At 33.8% G+C, this 20,672-nt stretch overlaps 1 pseudogene; it reads right to left on the reverse strand.

Annotated features, from left to right (window-relative positions):
- Positions 1 to 839: 839 nt before the first annotated feature.
- Positions 840 to 4,325, reverse strand: LOC17894650 (annotated as a pseudogene).
- Positions 4,326 to 20,672: the final 16,347 nt, after the last annotated feature.

The following is a 20,672-nucleotide window of genomic DNA, read 5'->3' on the forward strand; positions in this document are numbered from 1 at the left end:
CAATCGAATTGAACCTGGTGTACTGAAAAATGTTGGTGTCAATCGCCATCCTTTCTTGGTGTTGATCGACACCACCCATTTCGAAACACGGGTGTTACAAAGGCAATCCAAGACACAAAGTACAATGTTATTAAGTTATTTACAAGTTAATTAAAACCCATCTTCCCTCCTCCTTGTCAAGTTGTTATTAACTTGGATACAACTTGGAGGATGGAAGCAAAAATTGCTAGACTAAATTTGGATATTCTATTCACTTAGCTCGAGAAAATTATCTAAACACTCGACAAATTGAGAAAATTAATCATGTCAATTAGTTGCGGAATGTTTGGTCGTTCAAGCGGCTTTGAGTTTAGCTTCAGAACGTTGTGTCCATGTTATTTGTCTGAGTCTTCACATTCTAGTAAAGGCTATCAATCTGAAAATGCGCCTTTTTGAATAAGTTTTGTATGTAATTTATATGGTTAGTACCCAAATGATTCGATTAACTTTGGTTTAGTTCTGGCTATGTATGGTGCTCATGATCCACTTAAACTCGCTAATACATTATTTTTCTTTATTGATCTTGCAATCATCTCCATTTAATTTCACTCTCTCTTGATGTTTTGTTTTACTGTTACGCTTCTCTAACTCACTATCATAATCTAACTACACGTTCACATGTACCAACATAAATTAACTCTATATACAAACATTTATTTTTCATAACGATGCATAAGGACTGCATTTTCAACTTTAAACTCATTAACTCTAGGGTTAACAATCTTATTAATAACCATGCAAGGTAAAATCCAAAGCATATATAAAATGTAGAAACAAGATAATAAAAACCAAGGTGAAATGACTTTAAGGCAACATATTTTTTGCTAAGGCGATGGAAGCATCGATAATGCGGAGCCATGCTTGACGCAAGGGACAATCAATGAACATGAGTATTAGAATGCCTATCAATGCGGTAACATAAGTTGAAGTAGCACTATAATAGAAGGCCAACATGTCAATAGGAGAGACATCATCGTCTTCTTCCCCTTCATTTTCTGGTTCCTTTGAGGTCTTCTTAGCCTCACAACTTATTTTGGTTGGTGGTCCACAAAGAAGAGGATTGCCCAAGTAGCTGTTCTCACCAAAGGTATTAAATTGCCTTCCTTGGGGAATAATTCCAGATAAATTATTGTAAGACACATCGAAGACAACAAGAGAAGAAAGGTTGGTTAGTTGGTGCGGAATTATTCCTTGTAACATGTTATGCGAAAGGTCAAAGCTCTCAATATCTTGGAGATTGGAGAAGCTGGATGGTATGGAACCCAGCAAGAAGTTGCGAGATAAGTTCATGACTCGTAATTTTGGGAGATCTCCAAGCTCTGCTGGGATAACCCCACTTAACTCATTGCTTGACAGATCCATTCCATACATAAAATCAAGTACATTGTTGGTGAGCTCAGTTGCTCCAAAATAAGTATCATACCTTCGCTTCATTGAGAATTTAATTTCAATCTCGTGAAAAGTAGAGGACTTTACCACGAAATCCTCTACCACAAATGTAGATTTGTAAAATTTGAACGGAGTAATTGTCGATATGGCTGTACCTAAATTCCAATTTGTATCTTCTGGTCCAAATGATAAATTATATAGGCATGAAGGTATGAAGCCATTGAGCTTGTTATCGGCAAGATCTAGAAGTCTGATTTTCCTCAAATCACATAGCTGCCTTGAGATAGATCCTGTTAAATTATTTCCTCTCAACAAAAGAATATATATGCTCTCAGTATTGAGAAATTGAGGAATACTCCCAGAAAGTTTATTGTATCGTAGATCAAGTATTTGGACGTTATCCAACAACGTGTCGGGAATCGATCCTATGAGGTTGTTGTCATGTAGGAACAATTTTATTCCAAACTCCCCACCAACATGTGACGGTAAATGTCCAGATAATATGTTTCCAGATAGGTCAATAAATGCAAGAAGGTCAATGGACAACAAGGATGGTGGTATTGTACCTTCTAAGAAATTGTTTGATATCGATAAGATATTCAAACGAGATAAGTTAGCCATCCAACTTGGAATATCACCAGTGAACAAATTGTTGGACATGTCAAGAATTGACAACGTATTGTTGGAGCTAAGCAAACCAACACCAATCTTCCCTGTAAATAAGTTGCTATCAATTCTCAACTCTTCAAGTGAAGTAAAATTTGTTCCTCTTGGAAGAAAATAGCCACTAAATTTGTTGTGGGAGAGTTTCAGGTGTTTAAGTGAAAAACACCCTGTGACAAAGCTTCTAGGTAGCGTCCCAGAGAAGTTATTATGAGATAGGTCCAAAAATGTAAAATTTACCATTTCACCGATTGACGATGGTAAATGTCCTTGAAATCCATTATTTGAACCGTTCATTCGTACCAGATTCGGAAGCGCATGACCAATATTATCAGGGAACAGTCCCGTAATACTATTCACTGAAAAATCCAAGAACTGCAAATTATTCACTATTGTAGGCATCTGAAAGATAGTGAATAAATTATTTTGCAAGTGTAATACTTCAAGCGCCGAATTATTCGCCAACAACCAGGTAGGAATGCTTCCAGATAATTTGTTGCTGGATAGATCAATTAGACGCAAGTTTTCCTGGTACACAATAAAGGAAGGGATTTTCTCCAAGCTACAAACTCGTAGTACAAGAACACTCAGTTGAAATTTTGGCTCCAAGTTACTCTTTGTCTCGATTTGTAGCATATTTGATGTTGATGAAAGTTTGAACACCTTAAGCTTTGTGAGGTTGGCGAGTGGATCAAATGAGAACACACTTGTGAAGTTGTTATCCAACAATGATAGATAGTCGAGGGACTCAAGGCTGTTGAAACTAGTTGGTAGATTTCCACTTAACTGGTTTAATGAGAAATCAAGAACCCGTAGCTTGTTTAATTTACCTAAACAAAGAGGAAGTTGGCCTATAAAATCATTTCCTTGGAGATTGAGCTCTTCTAGATTTTGAATTTCACAAACTACTGCAAAAAGTAGTTTGGGAAAAACAAATTATTGATGATAATAAAAATAATTGTATTTATCTCCACAAGTTTGTAGACATTTCTAATGGCATAAAGAAAGGTTAAAAATAAAGCTCACCTTGCAATTCCATTATGCTAGAAAAAGCATTGTAACTTAGATCCAGAGCTTTAAGATTTTTTAGATGAGTCAACCCTGTCCAAGACAAAGAGACACAAAGCAAAACACATCTTATTATTATGGCTCTGATATGCGTAAACGTAAAACCAATTCAACAAGTATGTACACAAATTAATCTATATCTTGATAGTGGTGATTGACATAGATGTTACCTAGCATGGTGTCGTTTTTTCTGTTTCCACTAAGATCCAACAGTTTCAAGTTTGTCAAGTCTTTTATTTCTGCAAATACACGAAGAAACATTTAAGAATGATAACAACTACGACAAGAAAGAGATGGAAAATTTTAGCCATATAAAAACAAAATGATCTAACCAAACATACATCATTATAAATTAGGTTACAAATGGAAACCTACCTTCAAAAGAGAAAGGGCCTTCCATGAAGCTGTGCTCAAGAAAAAGACTTGTAAGTGATGTAGCAGCATTAAGAAAGGGAAGTACGTTGTTGTTGAATCTATTGTAAGAGAGATCTAGAATCTCGAGGTTCCTTAATCTCCTTAAGCTTTTATAACCTACAAATAGAAAGCGTGTACACAAAGTAGAAAAATTAGTTATCCATCCTAATAATGGAATCATGAGAGTAGAAGTACTATATGGAATTTGGAAGAAATCAAGATTGACTTTAGATGAAAATTTGTGCTAGACTACATCAGCCATATACAACTAATGCTTTAAATGAAGGTACTTTCCGTACCCTTTTGATATTAGAAAAATGTAATGAAAAAACTAGTGTAGACTGTAAAAACCCTAGTATACCTCCAACATTATCAACAAAGCCATTGAGCCCTGCTGATAATTCCAGACTTCGAACCTCTTCAAAGGGATGTAGTAAAGAAAGATTTAGGAGACAAATCTCTTCTAAATTAATATCATCAACAATGGAAAGCTTGATAAGTCGCCTGCTTGTACGATTACACAAAATTCCCTCCCAAAGGCAACAATCACTCTTTGTGTCATTATTCCAAGTAGGTAAAACGTAGTCCATCTCTGATTCTTGCGTCATTGACATCCAATATTTCTTTAGCTCCAACAAAGCTTTTCTTTCTTTCTCAATGCAGCTCTTGCATTCATGCAGTTGTCCCAACAACAATATCACCCATATCAAGTAGTGGCTCAAGAAACGCTTCCCTTTCATGCAAAATAGCATTTAAGACAAAATTGGGATTGTGAGTTGAATGCAAATGCTACCACATTATTAAAATTCAATAACGTACATATGATTGTTTGTATATTTAGAAAAGCCAAAATCCTATGGCACATGTATGTAAATGATAACTCTTGGTTACTTTGAGTTATATGATATGCCGAGATATGCTGAAACAGTGTTAGTAAATAGCTTAACGGCGATGAGTCTGCCGACACCATGGCTAATTTCATATAGTTTATGTTGAAAATTGGAATATTTAGTGAATTTAGGTTGTTATTTGCCGGATACCATAATTTGGGTATTAATAAAACTGTCAACAAATAGTGTGCGTTGATTTTAGCGATTTACCCCTCAAATTTATACCACATAATAACTAGTAAGTCCAGTCAAGTGATAAAAGACAAACTCAATTCGCTATTCGAATACTAAAAAGACATATGTTGTATTATTTGTTTTATTAATTTTATGATATTTTTACTTTAATTAACGACAATACTAGGTGAGAACCACTACCATGCACTGGAAAAACTATGATATTTCATTTTATGAATAATAACCATATTTATGTAAATATGTATTCAAATATTTGAAAATATGATAGTACTAAGTTTAAGAAGTTTATTAAATATTAATTTTTATTGGTTTTTGGTGTAAGAATAATAAATATAAAGAAAGTATAATAAACCGAAAACCAAAAAAAAAAATCAATATTTAATATTTTCTAATAAATAAATGCGTTTCATAAAATAATATATTAATAGTAATTAATTGGGGAATTCTCATAAATACCATGAAAATATGTATTTTTCCAAAAATACCATTACAAGTTTTATTTTCTTAAAATACCACAAAAAACTAAAATTAATCTTTTTAAGATTCAAAATTAATTTTTAAATCCTATACACTAATTCCTTCCCCTAAAAACTATACCCTAAATATAAATAGTCAGCCCAAATATTAGAAAATAATTCTACACCTTCAAAAATCAACTTTTTATGTTTATGGTATTTTAGGAAAAATAAAAATTTTGTGGTATTTTTGTAAATAAAAACAAATTGTGGTATTTTTGGGAGAAAAAAGTAAAATGATGGTATCTAAGGGAATTTCTCTAATTATAGTGGTTGATAAAAATCAACTACTTCTTTTCTTACACAACGATTATATACATTTGATAATATAATTTTTATTTATAGTAATAAAATTAATCATAAAATCATTTTTCAACCTTGAATTTAATGTGATATTCATATTTAGATAGAAAATATTTATTAAATTGCTATTTTAGTAAATTGTTAAGAAATATTTATAATTGTGTCGATGGGATACAATTAGTCCTCTATCTATTCGAAAAGGATTGTAATATTTTAGATTACATAATAATCTTTTTCTATTGCATAAGTTTCAAAATTTATTATTATATTATTTGAGAATGAATAAGTTTTTCATTCTATCTTAGCATTTTTGAAGTACATTTTGTACTAAACTCTATTTTGGGTTATAACCTTTTATTTTGTAATATTTTCATAATCAAACTCTTGCAACTTGAATAAATAACAAAACTTAAAAGTAAATTTTGTAATTAAATCACAAGAAAATCGCAAAATTGGAAACAAATATTTATTACATCAAAACAATTTCCTAAAATCTCTCTAATAAATCGAATCTCTCTCCAATATATTTATATAATCTTTTTTTTTAAAATTTATACTATTACATAAAATATATTTATAATAAAAATACAAAATTATTTTTACACATTTTGCAATTCAAATTTTTGAAAACAGACGTATATAACTCAATCCATAAAGGAAAAATATATGTATAACGTCTACATAAGGTAGAAAATTTTAAATAATAGTTTAAGACCATTATAAATAGGACTAATATGTTCACAACTACATTGTGGGAGGTGATCTTGAAAGGTGTTGGTTGGGTTCCTGGAGATGGGACGCAAATACGGTTTTGAACGGATAAGTGGTAGTTGAATATGTCGTTGATGGAGTGGGTCTCATGACAGTTGTCCGGGGCTGAGAAGGAGCGGAGGGTGGAAGAGTATTGGATTAATGGCTTTGGCTAGGACATGCAAAGGATGGAGGAGCTCCTGCCCAAGAAGATAACCCGTATGTTACACTCGGTAGTTGTCAAAGGTGTCCCAGGGATGGTAGATACGTTGTCATGGCAAGGGGCGGAAAACAAACGTTTTACCGTGAAGTCAGCTTATTGGATGATCACGACAAATGTTAATGCGGGTCTATGCATGTCACGGTTTTATGAGCAGATTTAGAGGGTTGTAGCCACCGAGAGGGTCCGATTATTTCTCTGTTGGTGTCTCACCAAGTTATCTTAACAAACAAGGAACGATTTTGACGGCATATGGGTGATACAGAAATATGTTCAGTGTATTGAGGGATTGTCCGGCTATGAACGGTTTATGGTTGTAGTTGGTTCCAGCAGGGCGAGAACGATTGTTTTACACGCAGTCTCTTTTGGAATGGTTGTTTGAGAATTTAACGGCGACGGTGAAGCTAGATGGTCTGGGCTTCTCAACAATCTTTGCACTAACCGTGTGGTGGGGTTGGAAATGGCGATGCAAGGATGTGTTTGGGGAGAGAGGGTTGTGTATTGACCGGGTAGGCTTTATAAAGAAGGTGGTTGGGGAGGTGATCAAGATGCATACGCTGGTTAGTGGCAGAGTGAATACGGGAGTGAGAATGGAGAGACAAATCGCGTGGAGTAAACCTAGTGTGGGGTGGGTAACAATGAACACGGACGAGGCATCCCATGGTAATCCGGGTGAGGCTACGACAGGGGGTGTTATTCGTGGTGAAGACGGTGGCTGGTTGGTAGGTTTTTCTCTCAATATCAGTGTATGCACAGCTCCAATGGCGGAACTATGGGGTGTATATTATGGACTGGTTGTGGCATGGCTTTCTTTCGAGGGACTGGTTAGTTCGGGTTACTCATGTCTATAGGGAGGCTAACCGCCTTGCAGACGGGTTAGCAAACTATGTGTTTTCTTTACCTCTTGGGTTCTTGTGTTAGAAGTTTACCCCGATATTTGTAATTCGGTGAGACTTGATGATGTAAACGGGGTAGCTATTTCCTGGAATGTCTGTATGTAATTTTGTTTTGTTTTTTGTTGAATAAAATAGAGACTTTTGTCTCTTGTCGATTACCAACAAAAAAAAATGTTCACAACTACAAATGAGCATGAACTTTGATTTCTCAGGTATCCAAATTAAAATTTTTATTCAGTTTAATCTGGTTCTTTATTTAAGAAAAATAAAACTTTTTAAACGTTTCAAAATAGTATACTTTTTTTAAAGTCTAAAAGATTATAAATATTAAAACTTTTAAAAGCTGAAAATTATAATATTTAATTAAAGTTTTATAGAATATTTAAAATATTAAAAATATTTAAACTCTACAAAAATTTAAAGTATTACTAATATTTTAAGTCTAAAAATATTTAAAATATAATAATATTGTACATATATATGATTGAACGGTTTAAGTTTACATAAATATGATTATATTTTTCTTACGGGTTGTCTATATTTGAAATCTTTTACGGGTTAAGTTAAAATATAATTTTTTATTTACAACAAAATCGTTTTGCGGTGTAGCACGGGTTGACCACACACATACATATATATATATATATATGTATGAATCAATGTATAAGAATTTAATCAATTCATCATGTATGTGCAAATTGTATCTTATTATATAAGATTTGGTTTCTCAATCCAGTTTTAGAAAAAAAAAAAACCCACCAAATATATTAGAAAAAACGTGAGCGCAACCACTTAAATTTCAAACATTATCAATAAAATGTAACATCTATTTCTTATACCTGAGAAGCTTGAAGATGTTTTCAAGTCTAGCCGTGCAGCTATAGTCATGATTGGAATAAATAAACCTCCTCTGCTGATTCCACCTATACTCAAGATTAAGATATCAAGGATGCATAAAACATTAAAACTCCAGCCACAATAGCTTGAGTTCTGCAACACTTGGTTTTTATTGGTCTCTTCTTGTTGATAAGAGTTGATCGCCAAAACACATAGGAGAAGAAGAAAAGGAACTAAAAGGGTCTTCACTTTTTTATGTTTTGGTCTGAAAGCTTATAACCTTTTCTTGATTTTCTTGTTATATTGTTCTTTATATTGAAGGTTTCAAAGAGTGGTGGTGGGCACATTCCATTTGCAAGTTGTTCAGATGAGTAATATCATTGACTTAAGATAAATTCCTTAATTTAAGATATATTAGTTAAAATACATGTGATTTGCGGATGTGGTAATACATATATACAGACGAAGAAGTGTTCTAAGAAGAAGGAGAAAACACAGTTATTTAATGATTTTAAATTTGACATGGTGATTCTGATCCTTATGACAAATCTCTCTTTACATTTGTTTACTTATTAAAACACAACTAGCCATTTTCCTTCTTTTAAATGTTTTTTTTATATATATAAACAGTCAAACAACTATTAAACATTAATTAATGCATTGTTTTTAATGTTATTCCCTATATAAACATAAATTTCATAACTCTTTTATATCATTATTAATAATATTGATGAAAATAAAAAAAACAATTTATTGAATGGATCTTAAAAGAACAAGGAAAAATTAAGAATAATTAATTTATAAAAATAAAGTATATTTATAAACTTGTGGAAAGAATTTAAATGTAATGGGAATGCGAAAAATAAATTTGTTTTAAATGTTTAAATTTAAAGTCACGCTTTTTACGCTTCCAAAAAAATGAGAAAACAAATAAAGGAAAAAAAGTAAAATGACTTTTAATGCTTTAAAAAAAATAAAAGCAAAAAAGTTTGATTGCCAAATTAATGAAAAGTGTCCTGTCAATCGGCCCCCATAGAACATGTAAAATCCAAGTTAGTCTTATGTTTAGGTTATTAAAAACCCAAAAAACATATGTTCCATCAATTAAATATTATCCCTCCTCCCCGTAGGAGGATACAACAAAAGACATCGATTGGTGATTGATGGATAACAATTTGAGAAACGTATAATTATTCATTACATGTCTCCTTTACTAATATTGTGACCATATTCCTAACATTTGTTCCCAACCACTTGATAGACAACATTGAATAACTATCAACAATTCACCATCTGAAGGGATTGACTCAGCCTTGCTTCGCCCTAGGTTATTTTCTATTCCTACTTAGGATTTAAATTCCTTCTATGAAAACTCGTTTAATTGGATAAATTCATTCGCTTACTTCTATAAGAATTTGATTTAAAGTTTATGAAAAATATGAAAGAAATAGATAGATAGAGAACAAGAGTGACGAAGAAATTTAAAGGTCTGAATCATCAATTTTGTTTGTGAAAAATGTCTTTTTCAAAGCCCATCAACAAAAGGCCCAAATAAAAATATTTGGCAAAAATATTGTTTTAACAATAATCCTATTTAAAAAAATACCCCATACTAAATCTAAAATTTTATAAAGTTTTATAAGATTTATAAGCTACTTCAGGATAGTAACTACTACATAAAGGTTTGATCTAAACATTTACAAGATTTTATAAGGTTTAAAAAGGTATCTTAAAATTTCTAAAAGATATGTATAATTTTACACACATACAAATGTAATTATTAAATAATTTTATAAGTTTACACAGAGATTTGGATATATATCAGTATTTTAGTGGTATTTTAAATAAATTTTAAAAGGAGGCATTTTGAAAATATGATTTTGGAAAAGGGATATTTTTCAATTCCGACAAATAAATAATTAATCAACAAATGAACTTAAAAATATATATCAAAAGATTAACTATAATATTAAGTCTTCGCCCTATGGTTTGCCAATCACATCCCATAGTTGTTATCCACGAAGAGAACCACAACTAGTTACTTGAGTGAGACACAAGTTTCTACGAACGCTTCCTAAGCGAGTTTGTAAAACTAATTTAGTGTAATTTAGTTACCTGCATTGTTTGATTAATATACGCATCAAATCTATCTATATATTGTTAACAGAATGTCTGGAAACAACACCAACATCGACAATGAAAAACTTCCTGAGACTGACATGGCTTTACGTCTTGCATTAGGGATTCCGGTATGGAAAACCTGCGCCAAAATCTGTTTGGTAATGGGCCAACCCACAATGGAATACCCCCTTCTGCTTCTCTAGGGATGATGCAAGAAGTTTGATCGTATAGTCGGGTTGAAAATGTGGCAAGACAAGATGCGCTACTATCTAGCCAGCATGAACATGGAAAGGTACCTCATAGAGGAGACACCAATACGTTCGCTAGATATCACATATGTGTATGTGATTGGAACTTGGAAGTATGGATGTAACACCCGTGTCTAAAATTTTGGTAGTGTCGACCGACATAGGTGTTTGTTGTCGATCGACACAAACAAAAACTGGATTAGACGATTTAAAAGATTTAGCTTTTAAATCGTCGGGTTGACTCAATTTTGGTTTGGGAGCAACCCTAGGTCGACTTAAACTCGAGCAGCCGCCTTTCTTCTTCACTTTTTGGTGTTTTGTCGCTTTCTAAAAGAGAGAAGAGAGAGCTGTGAGTGAAGGTGAATCCTAAGGTACTAAGGTGATACTTGTGAGAGGTTTTTCGAGGCTGTGCTTGGGTGTTCTAGCAAGGAATCAGTGGGATTCGTGGCTGTGGGTGAGAAGAGAGGTTGTTGGAATGTTCTTCTTCTCTGTTTCGTCCATCTTTTCAATCTATATCAAAGGTGAGCGCGTGACCATGGTTGATTTGAGCATGTTAAACCCTTTTGATGTGTATTTGATTGATTTGGATGGCTAGAAAATGTTGTGTGTGGCTTAATTGTGTGTTTTAGTTGATGTATTTGCATGATTGAGTGTTATGGTTCATTGCTGGAGCTTTAGAAGTGGTGAATTCGCTCTCTGATGAGTATGTAAGGGACTACTAATTAATGATTTAAAAAAAAAACAGGTCGGGTCTTTTCAATCGATAAATGGAACCAAGGGGACTATTGTTGCAAATGTCAGATTCAGAACCGCTTTAAGAATGACTTGTTTCACCTCTACAACACGTACAAGTCTTCAAAAGCATTGTGGTTGCCTTTGGAGAACAAGTACAAGACTGATGAGTCTTGAATGCAGAAATTTTCAACTGCGAAGTTTATGAACTTCAAGATAATGGACTCCAAACCAATTATGGAACAAGTGTAGGCTATCCAACGCATTGGTCAACACATTTTCCAATAGATAGAGTTGGAAGGGATGTCGATATGTAATGTATACAAAACAAATTGCTTGATCGAGAAGCTATCACCAGGATGGTCGAATTTCTAGAATTACCTTAACTTACTGTCTCTTGATGATCTTATCTAAAGGTTGAGGATTGAGGGAAACAATCGTGGGGTTCATTCAGGTGATCAAAACCAGGGGCATGATGTGAAAGTAGGCATGCAGCTGGGCATAAGGCCAAGCTGAAAGGCAAGGGTAAAAGGATCTCTATTACTTATAAGGCCTTGAAGGTGTCATCCACAACGACCTTTAAGAAGCGAACCATGAGAGGAAATTCAAATGTAATTAGTGTCATCATTGTGGAAAGATTGGGCACAAGGCTAATGTTTGAAAAAGCAAAACCAAGGATATAAAGAGTCAAGCAAACCTAACTGAAGAAGACATGGTTGCAGTGGTTACTGAATCTAGCCTGGTGTAAAACAATCCAGTGGTGCTACCACACACATCTGCTCTGAGAGGACCATGTTCTCAACCTACGTGGAGACAAGTCATACGAGCAACTTTTCACGGGCAACAAGGCGGTGTCCAAGATTGAAGGTATGGGCAAAGTAGTTTTGAAGCTGTCTCTACAAAACGTCAAGTACGTACCTGACATGCGAAAGAATCTCATCTCTAGAACGGTGATAAGTAAGAGTGGTTTTTCCATTAGCTTTAACTTAGATAAGCTATTTCATAAGAAACATGGGGTGTATCAGGGAAAAGGTTTTGTTAAGGGTGGACTGATCAAGTTGTCTATAATGATATTCTTTGAAACCTATTCTTCGGAACCAGGATAACTTCCATCAGGATGCTCATAGGCATTGCAGCTTTGCGAGATCTTCAAATACATTAAATGGATGTTAAAACTGCTTTTTCTCAATGGAGATTTAGAAGAGGAAATCTACATGAAACGATCAGAAGGGGTTGTTATCTCAAGACAAGAACAAAAAGTGTGTAAAATTGTAAAGTCATTATATGGACTCAAACAGGCTCCTAAGCAGTGGCATGAGAAGTTTGATAGTGACAAATGCATATAATTCAAAATTACACCAACTAGGTACTTCTTGTTATGCTTACCTGTAGATGATATGCTCATCATTGGGAGCAACAAAGACATCGTAAATCAAACGGAAAACATGTTCAAAAGATATTTTGGCTTAAAAGACTTGGGTCTAGCAGACGTCATTTTTTAGATACAAATCATAAGAACTAGTGAGGGTATTGTCTTTTCTCAAACCCATTATGTTGAAAAGATACTTGATCGATTTAAGCATTACTTAAATGGGAAGGCAAAAACTCCATTGGACCCTCACTTCACTTGACCAAAAATTCTGGTGAACCTGTAGAACAGGTGATTATGCAACAGTAGTTGATAGTCTTATGTACTTGACAAACTTTTACAAGACCATATTTAGCGCACTCTGTAAATGTACGGAGTTGCTACACGGCAATCCAGGACATAAACAGCATAAGGCTATAACTAGAGTCTTGGACTATGTACATTATACCAAAAATTAGGGCTTGAACTGTGGTAGAGAACTTGCAGTTCTGGAAGGATACACTCACGCCACTTAGATCACAGACTCCAAAAACTAAAAAATCCACAAGCTGATACATTTTTACATTTGGAGGTGCTGCAGTGTCCTGGAAATCTCCAAACTAATTCTGGCAGCTAAATCAACTATGGATTCTGAATTCATAGCATTGGAAATAGCTGCATCAGAAGCTGAATGGCTTCATCATTTCTTAGAAGGTATCCGAATGTGGGGGAAACATGTGCCTCCAATACGTGTACACTTTTATATAATGGTAGGCAGGGCAGAAGGTGCCCTATATAATGTTAAATTTCTTCACATCAAACATAGATATAAAACCTTTAGACAACTTATCTCAACTTGGGTAGTCACGATTGACTACATTTGGCCAAAAGACAACCTAACAGATCCATTTACAAAAGGTTTGACACGAGATCAAGTTACAAAACCATCAAGAGGAATGGGTTCAAAGTCTACGACTTGAGAGGAGGTTTGATGGTAACCCCACCTACTCAGAATTGGAGATCCCATGATGTATGTTCAAAGGGACAAGTAAATCAAGCTAAATCTACTAAATGCAATGAGAGACAATTGTCTTTTCCCAGTTCCTAAAATGATGCACAATGCTTCTTGTATGTGTAAACGATAAACATATGCTTTCATGATTTGAAATCTAGCTTTGTAAAATATATATAGTACTTACAGAATACGCGAGTTTGGTTGACGTAGACATTGGGGTTGAAACCGGTTTAGCATCCAACACTTTTTTCTTTGCAAGAAGATCAATAATATAATTTCATTGCATCAAGTGAAGATCGTGTTGCTTCAATACCTAAAAACTAACTCAGCGGACCAAGATCTTTGAGAGAAAATCGACGAGCCGAGGAAGCATTGAACTCACGTATTAGTGGAGCAGAACCCGTAATGATGATGTTGTCGACATACACAAGTACATACAAATATTTAGTACCGTGTTTGTAGATGAAAAGTGAGTTATCGGCCAATGAAATCTTGTACCCGGATTAAAGTAGAAAGTGACGGAGCTCATGGTACCATGCTCTCGGAGCTTGTTTTAAACCATACAAGGCTTTCTTTTAGCGACAAACATGATGTGGTCTATCTCGATCAACAAAACCAGGAGATTGGGAGACATAGACTTCCCTTTCAGAGTACCTTGGAGGAAGGCATTGTTAATGTCCACTTGATGAGTTGCCCAGTTTCGTTTCAGCGCGGTTTCGAGAACAAGGCGAATGGTTGTAGATTTAATAACGGGGCTGAACGTTTCCTTGTAATCCACACAGTATCGGAGGACTGGTTGCTGGAGGGTGAAGATCCGTGCACGGGGGCGAGGAGGAGTGAGCTGGCGGAGATGGTGCTGCGGGCATTTGCAAGACCGGAAGTGAGTTCGAGTTAGTTGATACTTCCGAGTTTGCTTGTATTAACGATGGTGGAGACACAGAGTGTACATCAAACGGAAAGCTTGTCTCGACAAACTGAACATGACGAGAAGTATAGACACGGCCACTGTGAACCTATAAGCAAAGATACGCACTTTGTGTGAGAGAATAGCCAAGAAAGACACAAGGTGCTGAGCGAGCCTCAAGCTTTTTATTTCGGTAAGGACGAAGCCACGAGTAACATACACAACCAAACACTCTCAGCTTGAGATAATTGGGAGTGGTCTTGAGCAGTTTGTGATATGGAGGTTCATCGTCTAAAACATATGTAGGCATCCGATTTATTAGATAAACCGCAGCAGCAAACGCGTATGGCCAATATCGCTTTGGAACTGATGCATGACCAAGCATCACAAGACCATTCTCCACAATATGAAGATGCTTTCTCTCGGATACACCATTATGTTCAGGAGTGTGCGGTGATGTTGTCAAATGGGAAATACCATGTAACACCAAAAACGACCTTAGAGCAATGAACTCACCACCATTATCTGAATGTAAATGGCGAATTTTTGTTTGGAACCGATCCTCAACAAGGGCTTCAAACGCAACAAAGATGTCTTTGACTTGGGATTTTTGTTTAAAAGGGTAGAGCCATGTGTATCTTGTTAAATGATCAACAAGGTCAAGATAGTACTTGAAATTTTCTAAAGATGTAATGGGAGAAGACCACACATCAGTATATATGTATTCAAGAGGCTGAGAAGAGGTGATTGTGTTTGTAGAGAAAGGAATTTTGTGACTTTCATTAATGAGACAATCAGAACAAGAAAATTGTTTTTGAGTAGGTGGAGAAAGAGGTAAATAAAATTGAGAAACAAGTGTTTTTAAAACAGATAAAGAGGGATACCCAAGTCGAAGATGCCATGATGAGAGATCGGTTTTAGGTGATGGTGCAGCCGAGAAAGCAGCTATGGAGGGGTGATTAACTGGCCACTCATACAGCTCTTTCTTAGTTCGGCCTTGGAGTAATTTGGCCCCCGTGCTCAGATCGTTCACCTGAAAATGTGTACGAAAGAATTCAATTGACACCTTGTTAGAATTACACAACCGATATACCGAAATAAGATTCTTGCTAACATCCGAAACATATAATATATCTTTAAGTGCAAGAGATCGAGAAGGAGTATGGAGTATAGCGGAACCTGTGTTAGTGATCTTAAGACCAGCACCATCCGCAATTGTAACCTCCTCTCCCCCGATATATGGTTGGTGAAGTGCCAAAGTTGGAGAGATCAGACGTCAAGTGATGCGTAGCACCATTGTCCATAACCCAAGGATTGTATGGTTGCATCGCAGCCATATTAGCACGGGGCTGCAGGGAGTCGGAGATGGATAACCCCTATTTGCGTTCTGATATCCACCACCAAAGGCTTTTAATTGAGAACACCTCCTTGCACTATGGCCAAACACACCACATAACTAACATTTCCCTTGTTGTTGTTGTTGTTGTTGTTGTTGTTGTTGTTGTTGTTGGCCACGACCTCCACCACGGTTTTGATTCCGATTTCCTGAAGGTTTATAAGCAGCATTCGCAGTCACTGGAACAGATGATGAAGACGCTTAAACAAGAGCTTGAAGCTTCAGCTCATAGTTGATTAGCTTCTCGTGAACCTCCATTAACAAAGGCGGAGTGTCACGGCCATGAATCTGATCAACAACTGGCTTGTATTCTTCAGGAAGTCCTCCAAGGAAAAACTCGATATGTTCTTCATGTTCATATGGTTTCCCAAGCACAACAAGATGAGCCAAGCGAGTAGTGAACCCTTGGACATATTTATCAAATGATTTTGTACCTTTCGTCCATTGCTTGATTTGTTCACGGATTTGTTTGATATGTCCCCAGCTAGGTTTCGTATAAATGGACGAGAGAAGTGTAATGCCCGCGTCCCAAATTTTGAAAGGGGGGCAATTTGTTTTAAGGAAAATGATAGCTTGATGAGCTTAAGTGGCCAAACTACTAGCTCAAACAGCTAGAAGGAAAGTTAAACGAGCTAAGAAGCACGATAAGCTAGCTAGGTCAGCTGAGGTGAGTTACACTAGCTGGAGGACTAGCTAGCTCAGCTGCGTGAGTTGACTGATAGCTCAACTGAGCTCGGTGAACTGATTGAGTATTGACCCAGCTGGATGGACTGGGTAGCTGACAGTCGAGCTAGTGGTCTGTGTAGCTAGATAGCCTGTACAGTTGTGATCGGAAGGGGTGCAACTCTCCAAAGGGATGCAACCTTTCGAAAAGGTGCAAGGAATGGGCGTGTCCTTTCATGGAACACCCATTGGCGTCCTATATAAAGGATGGACGCCCACACACTTGAAGATCATCATTATCCATCAAACCTAAGAAGAAAAGGGGGTGCGGCTCGGTGAGTACATGAGACTCGACTGAACTGATAGGCACGCTACCTCTCTATCGACGGTGCGAGGAATCGGTCAGCGGTCTGATCATGGATTGGGCCGACTGAAAGATGGTAGAAGGTTCGACCTTAAGGAAAGAATGATCAATGATAGGGTCGATAGGCGAGATCAACCAATCGTGAGGTTGACGAATCGTTGGTCGTATCGATTGGGTCACTGGATAATCGATGGTTTGATAGGGGGATCAAATCGATCGATGTAATCATTCCATACCAAGTTCGATAAGTCGAAGGAGGGAATTATGGATTATCACCGTGAATCGGTGGGGCTATAAGTCCCCGTCTCTATTGTGTACTAAGCCTATGGGGTTGGTTGGTTATATATATATATAAGGTTTCACTCTCTCTTTATTGCTCCATTTGATATTTATTTTTTTAAAAAATTTAATATTTATTTACCAAAAACACATTTAATCATATACATTAATTCATACTTTGAATCCACACTTTACTACTAAAATGTAACTGAAAATTATATAAATTTTTAAAGACTATTGGTTTTCTTCATTGAATTTCAATTAAACACACTATAAATTATAATAATGACTCATCTAATTTAATTAATTTAAAAATGTAACTTACATCACTTCTTATCCTATAAATAACCATTCTCACATTCTCCTCTATCATATCTCATATCTTCATTATTTTCTTTGTTTTTTTAAAAAAGTTCTTGCATGGGGTGAAAACTCAATTAAGATGTCATTGTAAGAGTTTGATTAAATATTTAATTTAAACTTTTGTTTTCAATTTTATTTATTTTTTGTTTATATGTATTTTTCATTTCTTCATTGTTTTTTTATATTTTTAAATGTAATACATATGTATAATAATATTTTATGGTTATAAGAAAATTATTTTATTGATGGGATTCAACAATATTGAATTCCGACCATTGTACAATATGAAAATCAAGCTAAAGAAATCATCTTCATTCTTTTACTTTGGATGTTTGTTTCTTTCTCACATATTCATGTATATTTATTTTAATTTCAAAAGTATATAATTTTTTAACAAAATAAATTTTTGTTATATAATTATGAAACCAATTTGTAAGACATTATTTTAAGAATAATGATCCTTATATTTAGGGGGAATTTCAAAAATACCCTTTTTCCAATAACACTTTTTAAAAATACCCCTCTTTCTAATTTTATCAAAAAGTAATTATAAAATTTGAAATTTATCAAAAAAATATGTGTAAGCTTATATTTATGGACACAAGTTATCTTTATATGTGTGTAAATTTATAAATACATATTTCATAAATACCTTTTGTAACCTTTTAAAATCATTTAAAAACCTTATAAAAACTTTGTAAACCTTTTAAAATCCTTATAAAAACCTTATAAAACCTTATAAATGCCGTTTAAAACCTCTTACAACCTTATAAATATTTGGATTTAGTCACCCAGTAGTAAAGATGATCTTGATGTACCGTATCAACCATATAAAAGTTTATAATTTTTCATATTAGAAAAGGAGTATTTTTAAAATAGATAGAAAAGAGGGGTATTTTTAAAAAGGGGTACACCAAAAGGGGTATTTCTCAAAAATTCAGTTTGTGATTCAATATTTAATAATATAAAGAACATTATAATTTTTGTTAACATTGAATTTTATACTTGATTTCCTATTTAAAAAACAATTTGATATTCAATTTTCTATCTATTATATATACTAAAAGGATGAAAAATATAATTAAACCTAGAGATATAACTTAAATTAAGAGGAATATAAAAAAACTTTAAAAAATAAGATTATTTTTTGGGAATTTTTAAGGTTTCACTCTCTCCTTATTGGTCCTTTTAGCATTTAATTTTTAATTATAATATTTATTTCTAATTAAACCAAAATTTTAACACATTTAATCATATACTTTAATTCATACTTGAAATCCACACTTTAATACTAAATTGTAACTGAAATTAAATAACTTGTGAATTGACTATTTGTTTCCTCCATTCAATTTTAATTAACACACTATAAATTATAATTATAACTCCTCTAATTTAATTATTTTAGAAATATAAATTACATCATATTTTATCCTATAAATACCCATTCTTACATCCTCCTCCACCATATTTGATACCCTCAATATTTTTTATGTTTTATTTTTAATGTTCTTGCATGGGTTGAAAGATCAATTAAGATATCATTATAAGAGCTTGATTATATATTTGGTTTAAAATTTTGTTTTCAATTCTATTTTTTCTTTGTTTTATGTACTTTTTCATTTCTTTCTTGTTTTCTTATACTGTTAAATGTATAATACATATGTATAATAATTTTTTATGGCTATAAGAAAATTACTTTATCGATGAGATTCGAAAATATCGATTTCCGACCATTATACCATAAGCAAATTAAGTAAAAATAACAATTTTTCATTCTTTTACTTTAGATGTTTGTTTCTTTCTCACATATTCATGTATATTTATTTTATTTTCAAAAGTATGTAATTATTGTAACAAAATAAATAAAAATTATATAATTATCATACCAATTTGTAATACATTAAAATAAATAAAATTTTGTACACAAACAAAGGTAATGTGTATGTATATTTATAAGCTTACACACATATTGGATAAATTTCAACATTTTTAGTGATTGTTTTGATAAATTTTGAAAAAAGAATAAATTTAAAGTGGTATTTGAAAACTGGTATTTTTAAAATTCTCTCAATATCATTTCTATTTTTATCATTAACAATATTATTATTTTTTATCAAAAAATACTCAAAAGTATTGAAGAAAATAACTATCAAAATTGAATAATTGATCAACGAATAAATTCAAGAGATATGAATAAATTCTATTGAATGATTTAAATATCATAAGCATTGAAATTTTTTTGTTCTATTTTTTATAAATATATTAATTAACTTAATATACAACAACCCGCGCATATGCGCGGGACATTACTTAGTGAAGAATAAAAAGGAGAAGAAGAGAAAGGCGGCGAAGAAAAAAATATTAGGTCTCAGAGATATACTGCTCTGATACCATGTAATGAATTGCTCATCTTATTAATGTGAATCATGTACAATATATATAGTGTGAGACAAAGGGCTAACTCTCTCTATTTACAGATATATACTATCCTTATATATATATTTTCCTTATACCACATGCTCGCTGAACTGGGCCGGGCTCGTGGGCTCTTGGGCTCTTGGGAATTCTCTCCTGGCCGAGTATTTTTTGGACCATAGTTAAGCCCAGTGTACAAGGAACTTCCAAAATACTCTGAGAATCGCATCCTCTACTATACTCTGGGAATCGCATCCTCCATCTACTATATAAAAAAGCGCATCCTCTCATTATTTCTCAAGCTCTCAAACAGAAAAACATTCTCAGTTCTAAAATCTCGTCTCTCTTTTGCTTTGGCTAAATAAGTTCTTAGTTTAGTAGTTTTAAAAATATATCGTAGATCACGTTCGCTTGAGTCTATTACCCGTGTGCTAGAGTATTAGTTTGTGATCAGTTGTATTATGAGATTCATAAATTGTGATCGTCGAAAGCACTTACAAATTATTTATTGAATGAAGAAAAAATATATCATATCTTGTCTCTGTAATTTATTTAACGCCTTTGTTATAATTTGTTTTTGATATCGTTTTCTTAAATAAAAATTTGTATCTTTTCTCAATTCAACTTTTGTGCTCCTATAAATAA

The sequence above is a fragment of the Capsella rubella genome, unplaced genomic scaffold, assembly GCF_000375325.1.
Source record: "Capsella rubella cultivar Monte Gargano unplaced genomic scaffold, Caprub1_0 scaffold_2, whole genome shotgun sequence".
NCBI lineage: Eukaryota > Viridiplantae > Streptophyta > Magnoliopsida > Brassicales > Brassicaceae > Capsella > Capsella rubella.